Source organism: Callorhinchus milii, unplaced genomic scaffold (genome assembly GCF_018977255.1).
Source record: "Callorhinchus milii isolate IMCB2004 unplaced genomic scaffold, IMCB_Cmil_1.0 Scaffold1, whole genome shotgun sequence".
In the NCBI taxonomy this organism is placed as follows: domain Eukaryota; kingdom Metazoa; phylum Chordata; class Chondrichthyes; order Chimaeriformes; family Callorhinchidae; genus Callorhinchus; species Callorhinchus milii.
This window is the reverse complement of record NW_024704742.1, coordinates 71978212-71988492: the sequence shown is the minus strand read 5'-3', so window position 1 is coordinate 71988492 and position 10281 is coordinate 71978212.

Sequence of the window (10281 nt, the reverse complement as noted above, 5' to 3'; positions counted from 1 at the left end):
GGAGGATCTTGAGTCGTCTCTTGAAGGCTGCAAAGGAGGGAGCAAGGTGAAGGGATTGTGGGATGGAGTTCCAAAGGGTGGGACAGAGAGGCTGAAAGCCCGGCTGCTGATAGTAGGGCAGGTCAGGCGGGAGACATGGAGCAGGCTAGCGCCTGCTGAATGGAGGAAGTGGACAGGTTGATAGGAGGTTAGCAAATTGGAGATGTAGAAGGGGGCAAGGCCATGGAGGGCCTTGAAAGTGAGAATGAGGATTTTGAATTCTATCCTCTGGGGGATGGGGAGCCAATGGAACCCAGTGTGGGTGAGGGTGATGGGGTCACGGAGCCTGGTGCTGGAGAGGACACGAGCTGCAGAGTTCTAGATGATCTTCAGTTTGTGGAGGGAAGAGTTGGGGAGGCCGACAAGGAGGCAGTGTCCGTAGTGGGACCTTGATATGACGAATGCGTGTATGAGGGTTTCGGCAGTCTGAGAGGTGAGGCATGGGCGGAGTCGGGAAATGTTGCGGAGGTGGGAGGAAGCAGAGCGGGTCATGGCAGGGATATGGGGGAGAAAGGAATTTGAGGGCTGAACAAGACGCCAGGTTCCTGAGTGGCTTGGTGAGGTGGTGTGTGCATCAATGGATGCTAATGCTGCCAGTGCCTGAGGCGCGAGCCAATCTGGAGGGCCTCAATCTTGCTGACAATCAGCTAAAGTTGGCCATCATCCAGGACTTGATGTCTGACAGACAGTCTGTCAGGGCGCCAGTGGTCCTGGAATTGCGGGTGGAGGCAGAGATGTAGAGTTGTTTGCCATCCACATGCATGTAGAAGTTGACCCCATGTCTGCGGATGATGTCACCAACTGGGAGCATGTAGAGGTTGAAGAGGAGGGGACCAAGGACAGAACCCTGAGGAACACCACACAAGACTGCGCAGGCTGGAAGTGAAACCATTGACAGATACAAATTGGGAATGGTATGAGAGATAAAACCTGAACCATTCATAGACAGAACCTTCAAGGTTGAAGTGAGAGGAGAGGCGGTGGAGGAGTATGGAGTGGTCCACGGTATCGAAGGTAGCAGAGAGGTCAAGGAGGACGGGGAGGCAGAGGGAGCCCTGGTCACAGATAATAATAATAATAATCCTTGCATTTGATATAATGCTTTTCATGTCTTCTTGACGTCTCAAAGCGCTTCACAGAATATGCTGTAAAGTGAATTGACCGTATATTTGTGGGCGAAACGCAGCAGCCAATTGTACACAGCAGTGTCCCACAAACAGTCGTGGATTAAAAATGACCCATTTATTATTGTTTTTTTGTTTTGGAGGGATTATTATTAGGCGTGTGGTGTAAGGAAACTTTCCCAAGGTTTAGCCCTGCCTGGAATTGAACCCAGGTGTCTCGCTTGCAAGGTGAGTGCTCTAACCACTGAGCTACAGGACTCCAGATGGACGGAATGTCGTTTGTGTCCTTGACCAGAGTAGTTTCTATGCTGTGAGCAGCATGGAAACCCAATTGGAGGGGCTCGTGAAGGGAGTGGTAGGAGAAGAAGAAGGAGCAAAGCTGGAACGTAACGATTCTTTCAAGGAACTTGGAAAGTAAAGGGAGGTTGGAGATGGGCCGGTAGTTAGATGGCAGGGATGGGTCCAGGGAAGGTTTTTTCAGGATGGGGGTGATTATAGCTGTTTTTAGGGGGATGGGAACGGTGCCAGGTAATAGAGAGAGATTGATGGGATCGGAGAATAGAGGGGCAAGGAGGTTGAGCTGGGAAGTAAGGAGAGGGATGGGGATGGGGTCAAAGGAGCAGGTGGTGTGTTTCATGCTGATATGTTGGTGATGGAAGAACCATTTCTTGGGCTGGTTTGACGCTGACCTCAGTGCTAAGGGGCTGCAAGACGCTGGCTACATGTTTGACATGTACTACACCTCGGTGCTGCAACGTGTCATCAGGAACTTGTGGAGTATCTTGGACGTCATCGACCAGATGTGGCTGCCCGTCACTAGGACCTGGAGACTCAACAAGTGGCACTATGGGGGGCTAACAGGTCAGAGCCAGGCTCTCCAATACATTGTTCTCCACAGCACTCGGCTGGAGTGTCAGCCTCTGGTTGCTGCATTAACTACACAAAAGCAGTAGCCAGCTCTAGTCCCGTAGTTTAGTGATTAGTTTCAGCGCTTTGGGACGTCCTCCCAGCGTGAAAGGCGTTCTATAAATGTAATTTTGTTGTTGTTGTTAGAGCACTTGCCTCGCAAGCGAGAGGACCCTTGTTCAATTCCTGGTTGAGCGAATCCTGAGGCAAGTTTCCTTACTCCAAATGCTTCTGTTTACCGAGAAGTAAGTAGGAACCTGCTTGTTAGTCGATTGGTGGATCACTTTTCTGGGGATATGGCACTGTATCAAATGCAAGGATTATTATAAATGAAACTGGACTATGTGGGGCTGCTCTCACTGGATAGAGAAACTTTGAAAAGAGACCTGATCAAAGCCTTTAACTGTTGGGTGTGTGTGGGGGGGGGGGGGGGGGGGGGGGGTGGATGAGGGAGAATTGCTTCTACGGTGAGTGGTCAGTGAGTTTTTCTAAGCTTGCATTTGTTTCAGCGTCTTGTCACACTGTAGATTTGTCTCAAAGTGCTTCCCAGGATTTCATTGTAAAGTGTAGTGAGTGAATGAGGCAGCTAATTTGCACACAACAACTTCCCACAAACAGCCCTGCAGCCTTAAAACAGCCATTATCACCCCCACCTTGAAGAAACCTTCCCTCGACCCATCACAGCTATCAGCCCATCTCAAATCTCCCCTTCCTATCCAAGGTCCTTGAGAGAGCCGTTGCCTCCCAGCTTTGTTCTTTCCTCTCCTCCCACTCCCTCCATGAACCCCTCCAATTGGATTTCCGTGCTGCCTACAGCACGGAAACTGCTCTGGTCAAGGTCACAAACGATATCCTGACCATATGTGACCAGGGCTCCCTCTGCCTCCTCGTCCTCCTCGACCTCTCCGCCGCCTTTGACACCATGGACCACTCAATCCTCCTCCACCGCCTCTCCTCCCACCTCAACCTTCAAGGTTCTGTCCTTGACTGGTTCAGGTCCTACCTTTCACACCACCTCCACTTCATCGCGGCAAACGGTTTCTCCTCTAGTCTCCTCACTGTCTTGTGCGGTGTTCCTCAGGGCTCTATCCTCGGTCCCCTCCTCTTCACCCTCTACACGCTCCCCCTTGGTGACGTCATCCGCAGACATGGGTTAAATTTCCACATGTATGCGGATGACACCCAACTCTACCGCTCTGCTTCCACCCTGAACTCCAGGATTACTGGCGTCCTGACCGACTGCTTGTCCGACATCAAGTCCTGGACAAGGGACAACTTTCTCCAGCTCAACGTCAGCAAGACCGAGGCTCTCCTGATTGGCTCGCGCCAGCACCTCCGCACCTCAGGCACTGGCAGCATCAGCCTCCACGGCTGCACACTCAACCTCACTAAGCCAGTCAGTAACCTGGGTATCTTGTTTGACCCTGAACTATCCTTTCTCCCTCACATCCGTGCCATGACTGGCACTGTCTACCACCACCTCCGCAATTTTGCCAGACTCCACCACTGCCTCACCCCTCAGGCTGCCGAAACCCTCACCTATGCATGTCACTCAAGGCTCAATTACGGGAACTCCTTCCTCATCGGCCTTCCCAACTCTTCCCTTCACAAGCTGCAGATCATCCAAACCTCTGCAGCTCATGTACTTTCACACACCAGGCTCCGTGACCCCATCACTCCCACCCTCGCCCGACTCCACTGGCTCCCCATTCCCCAGAGGATCGAGTTCAAGATCCTCATACTCACCTTCAAGGCCATCCATGACCTTGCCCCCTCCGACCTCTCTGACCTGCTGACTCCCTACCAACCTGCCCGCTCCTTCCATTCATTGGGCTCCGGTCAGCTCCATGTCTCCCGCCCGATCCACCCTACCATCGATGGCCGGGATTTCAGCCTCTCTGCCCCCACACTCTGGAACTCCATCCCACGGTCCCTTCGCCTCACTTCCTCCCTTGGCTCCTTCAAGGCCGGTCTGAAGACCCTTCTCTTCGACTGTGCCTTTGGTCTCCCTCCCACTTTTCTGCCTTCCTTCATCCCTCCCCCATGCTCGGGCCCCGACGCCTGACTGTTCAGCGCTTTGGGATGTTCTCCAGACGTGAAAGGCGCTCTATAAATGTAATTTTGTTGTTGTTGCAGTGAGTGACCAGTTTTATTTGGAGAATTGTTGGCCAGGACAGGGAGAGAGAAACTCCCTTCTCTTTTTTTGAAAAAGTAATGACATGGGATCTTTAATAACCACGTAAACAGGCTCAGACAGCACCTCGGTTTAACATCCCATCTAAAGGACGGTGCTTCTGACATTGCCGTTCTCTATACAGGAGTGCACTGTGAGCTCAAAGTACACTCTGAGGCAGGAGAGGCAATGGGGTTCATCAGTGAGATCAGAATTCAGTACGACAGAATTTCACAGCACACAAGGCAGTTTGCCCCATGATGTCTGTGCAGAGCTCAGGCACAGGCCAACATGCAGAGGCACAAGCATGTTGCTGTAACTTTCTCTGTAACCACAGCCATGGCCTATGTGTGTGTGAGAGAGAGGGACGTGTTCTGTTAATCTCATTGTGTGTGAGAAAGAGCCTGAGATGTGTGGGGGGGAGGGTGGGGGGAGTTTATGTAATTTCCAAATGTGTTACAAACTAGTCAACTTTTATTGCAAACAGTGTTGCAAAATAGTGAGGTTTCCGTCACTGAGTGAGTGAGTGAACGTTTGTGAAAGTCTCTCGAACTTGGGAGGTAGGGTGGAGTTCTCAGAAGAGATAGCAGGGGAGTTTGGGGAGAAGGGAGGGAATCTCTTCACTCAGGGACACATTCTCACGAGCAATCACTGATCAATAGTCCCGTGGGGGGCTTTGCTCTTATAATAATACTTGCATTTGATACAGCATCTTATCACGTCATTGAGACATCACAAGCTCTTCACAGAATATATTATAAAATAAATTGATTGTGTATTTTGTGGGCGAAAGACGGCAGCCAATTGCACACAGCAGCGTCCCACAAACAGCTGTGTAATGAGTGACCAAATTACTGTTTGTGGGGGGAGGGGGGATTATTACCCCCTGAAGTGATCCGCCAATCGACTAACAACCGGATTCCAGCTTACTGCTAGGTAAACAGAGATGTGTGGAGTAAGAAAATTTGCCTAAGGTTTCACCCTGCCCGGGAATCAAATCTGGGTCCTCTGCCTTGCGAGACGAGTGCTCCAACCACCACACTACAGGCCTCCACATAACAATAACTGTCTTGACCGCAGCCCTGAACAAGTCAGAGATGGCAGTGAAGCACGAGGAGTAGCAGGTGAAGATCTGGCCCCGTTCTTACAACATCCCTCCTCCCGCCATGGATTTGATTCCCGGGCAGAGTCATCTCCCCTCTCTCATCAATTCAGTGATGAGCTCCGCAAAACTGTATATAGAAGTACTTAATTGTATTCAGTATAAGTGTTTAACTGTATTTAGACATCCAGAGGGTTGGTGAGAGTGAGTGCGATCAAATATTTTGTGAGCGTTTTACCCACAAAATACCCAGTCAATCCACTTCACAGTACATTCTGTGAAGTACTTTGAGACGTCTCTCAACGACATAAGGCACTATATCAAATGCAAGGATTATTATTATCATTATTTTCATGGAAGATAATGATCCATCCCTATGTTTGGTGCCATCTTCTGTAACATGAATAGAGGAGGAAGTTATTGGTGTCACATTGTTACACTTGACTCAACTGCAACAGAAAATAAAAATTAATTGTAAGAAAAAGTTAACAGGACGTTGAGAACACCATATACTGTGCCCAAGGGCAGTGGTCACTGCCTGCAGAGGATATGGGTGTGGCCAGGTGTCTTCATAAGAACATAAGGATTAGGAGCAGGAGTAGGCCATTCGGCCCCTCGAGCCTGCCCCGCCATTCGATAAGATCATGGCTGATCTTCAGACCTAACTCTAATTACCGGCACTATCCCCATATCCCCTAATCCCTCTGTGTTTTAAAAATCTATCAGTCTCAGCCTTGAAGACTGAGCATCTACAGCCTTCTGGGGTAGTGAATTCCATATTCAGATTGAGGATTGTTGCCAGGTCATCTGTAAAATCATCCATAAGTCTTGTACTGACTCGATTCTTATTTACCTCTTTTCTTTGTGCCTTTTCAATGTGAGAGATTCTCTCGTGTCCCGCTCTGGGGGTCTGTAGCTTCTGTTTTCGAGCCCCACATTGGGGACTGTGTGCTCACAGTCCAGGCTGATGTTCCAGAATCTGGAATTGGGTCCACTCTCTGTGATGGTCTCCAGTGCAGTTTCTAAACCAGGCAGGTCAGCAGTATTCCAGGGCACTGCTGAGGACAACACAGTCCAGCCTGGGGAGGTGGGGGAAGGCAGAGTGGGTTGGATGTGGGGTTGAGGTCAAACAAGACACCAAGGTTCCAGACTGGCTCAGTGAGGTGGAGTGTGCAACCATGGATGGTGATGCTGTCAGTGCCCGAGGTGTGGAGTCACTGATGGGAGCCAATCGGGAGCCTCAGTCTTGTTGACATTCAACTGGAGAAAGTTAGCTCCTACCAGGACTTGATGTCTGACAGACATTCAGTCAGGACAGCAGTGGTCCTGGAGTCAAGGGTGTGTCAAGTGTGTCAAAGAGGAAGAGCTTTACATGCATCTTGGAGGGAAGGGGCGAGGCAAAGGCCATCTGGGATGGAGTTCCAGACAGTGGTGGCAGAAAAATTGAAGGCTCGACTGCCGAGGGTAGAGCGGGGGACGTGAAGCAGGTGCCCGCAGAAGTTGGCAGGGTTTGAGGTAGGGAGGAGCAAGATTGTGGAGGGCTTTAAAAGTGAGGATGAGGATCTTAAACTATATCCTTTGGGGGATGGAGAGCCAGTGGAGTCGGTTGAGGAAAGGCACAAGGAAAAGGGTGATAGGGTCATGGAGCTGGTTGCGGGAGATGGAAGGAGTGAGAGGAGAAGCAGAGGAGTGGGGTAGATCAGAGAGATAGGGAGGACCCGTCAGATATCTGCTACATCTTGCAGACAAACCTCACTGACAATGTTGGAGGAGTCTTTGTAAGTAGAGCCAATGGCAGCATCTCAGAACACTTCCCAGAAAATCGCTGCAGGATGTAGTGACTGTGTATTTGTAGGTGAACGTTCTGTGCACTAGCCCACAAAGCGAATGAGCCATTTTATCTGGGGGATTGTCAGTCAGGACACCTGGAGAGAGAAACTTTTCAAATAGTGCCACAGGATCTTAACATACACCTGAACAAGCACAGATAGAACCATCTGAAGGCAATGTTTCTGACAATGCAGCTCTCTGGGGTCCCCAAGCCTTGGCTCTTGCCAACCTGCGCCTAATACTCTCTGGAATGAGATAAACAGGATGTGTCCCTCCAGGGAGAGCGTGCACATTCCATTCCAACAATCTCTCTGAAATTTCCACTTTTCTTGGTCAACCGGGTATCAATCCCATCACTGTGCTTAAAAATATCAAAACCAATCTGAGAATTGTTTGCATCCCACTTGCACATAAATTCCTTTCCTTCCACCACGTTGAAGGCAGATGCCCGCCAGACAGCTGAGGAAACTCCGAGGTTTGGGGCAACAGCTACTGGAAGACGTTACCTGGAGTTCGAGTACACATTTATATATCCAACGTCTGGAATCCACCTTGATTGGCTTGCAGAAAGATAAGCAGCTGCTGCTTAAACTCGGCACCTCCAACTGGTGAAACCATCACTCAATGGGAAGGGACATGTGCCCGAGCTGCGGTCAGGAAAATGGTGGCAATGTTCACATGCATTTCATATGTAGTTGAGATGGATGGATTTCTCAGCTTGGTTTATATACTCTTAAGCATGGTGATGGGTTTCCCCATGTCAGTCATGAGGCTGACCAAAACAAATTCACTATGAGGTTTGGTGTCTGATGCTCTTGAGGCATACAAGGTACGAGTAGATTTACCTGGTGCTGGCCAAACCCCCTCAGAGCTGAACAATGTCGTGTTCATCGAGGACCAGATCAAACTGGTGGACTGAGGGTAAGTGGGGTCCTGCAGCATAGTGGTTAGAGCACTCGCCCTTGCAAGAGGATCCGGATTCAATTCTTGGGTAGGATGAAACCTCTACTTTACTCCACTAGCTAGCTTAGCCGGTTGCATTGTAAGAGGCAGCGTCGTTCAGCTGAGATGTTAAACCCAGCTCCCCCCAACTGTGCCTGTTCAGGTGGATGTTAAAGATCCTGCGGCGCCATTGGAAGAGAATGGTGTTTCTCTCTCTGTGTTCTGGCTACCAACCCCCAGATAAAATCACTCATTCATCTCATCGTTGTCTGCAAATTGGCTGTCAGTTCCCTACACTGACAAGGATGTGCCTTTCTTTGAACATCTGGAGTGGCCGGATTGTCATTTCCTTCCTGTGTTGCCCAGGTACATTATCAGGACATCGCTGGAACAGTGCGGCCTGCCCTGGGCTGTCATTTCCATCCTAGTCAATGTGACCACAACACCCAGTCTGCAGCTCAGGCAGCCATCCTGTGTGGTGGGGCAGGGCAGACAGAGAACACAATCCTTTGCCCCGACATCACCCCCCTCACACCTCTGACTAATTTTTGCACTACTTTGGAAGGCTGGAAGATCTGAAAGCTTCTGAGATTGACTTATTTTATAAACATACAAAACTTGCAAGCATGTGTGTAGTCTGTGTGCCCACGTGCCTGTGTGTATGTCTGAGCCTGCGTGTAGGTATATAATGTGTAGGACTGTGTGTCTGGCATGCTGGTTACAAAGAAAGGCAATGCATATTACACAAATACACCTGTGTGTGTGTTTTTGTATTGCCATCTTCTCTCAGCATCTTTCACGTTAAACAGATACAACTTGCATTTATATAGTGGCCTTCACGTGGGTAGGTTCTGAGCACTAAGCTCCCGCACTTCGTGACCCTATCACCCCCAACCAGCTTCACTGGCTCCCCATCCTCCAGAGAATCAAGTTCAATATCCTCGTCCACACCTTTAAAGCCATTCGTGGTCTTGCTCTTCTCTACATTAGTGACCAGCTAACTCTATATCGACCTCGGCTCAGCAGGCTCCCCCCCTCCTGCCTGGCCCGCCCTATCATTGGCCTTTACGACTTCAGCCTTTCTGCCATCACACTTTGGAACTCCATCACACAGTCCCTTCACCTCGTTCCCTCCTTTGCTTCCTTCAAGGTCCTCCTCAAGACCTTCCTCTTCGACTGTGCCTCCCAGCCCTCCATCTCTCCTGAACCCAAACCCCAGCTCGGGTGCAAACACCTCATTGTCCAGTACCTTCCGATGTCCTCGCTGTGTAAATGTAATTTGTTATTGTTAAACCCCCTCATGCGCAGCCCAGGTTGAGATGAATTGGAAACAAATGGGATGATCATGTTACACATCAGCACAGCCTGAGCCACCAACTGACAGAACAGCAGCTTTGAGACAGATATTTACTGCAAAGTGTAGTACTGTGTATTTTATAAGCAGACGTGGCATTATACTTCAGTTTTTTAACATTTCACGTGAAACACAACGCCACTGACAATGCAGCGCTTCTCCCCCAGCACCTGGACTGTGAGCTCAGAGCCCCCGATGTGGGGGCCTTAAACCTTCCCCCGTGGGCGAGAGCTCCTCTCCTCTCTCGGCAGGGAGGGGGAATGTAAAGAACGTGCCCACAAGGCACAGTCTGACTGACGTGTCCTTAACACGATGCGGAGCGATGACTTTATTGAGTCACCCCCCCCCCCCCCCCCACACTGACATGTGTAAAGTGGTTACAGCACATCACCTGTTCTCGTTGTCTGGCTCAGCTCAACTGGTGGGGCTCACACCCTACTCACTAAAACCACCCCCTCGGCTTCTCACCCTCCCCCCCCCCCCCGACTCTCTGTACTTCCTACTCTTGCAGGAGGGAAGAACGATTTCAGATGTGGGGAGGAAGGAGAGAGATTTCAGGTTGGTGGGAGAAGGGAGATAGTGGGGGAGGTGGGTGAAAAAAGATTTGGGGAGAGGGGGAAAGAGTGATAGTGGGGGAGGCAGAGAAGTTTCTGACAGCTGACACTCCAGCCTTTGTGTCTGCACTCTCTCCCCATTTCTAGCCCCTTCAGCTGTTTATGGAGGAAGCCATCCCCACCCCCACAACAGATCTCATCTTTATCACCCACACCCTCCCACTTGCGCTCTCACTCTCCACTATCCTCTTCTTTTC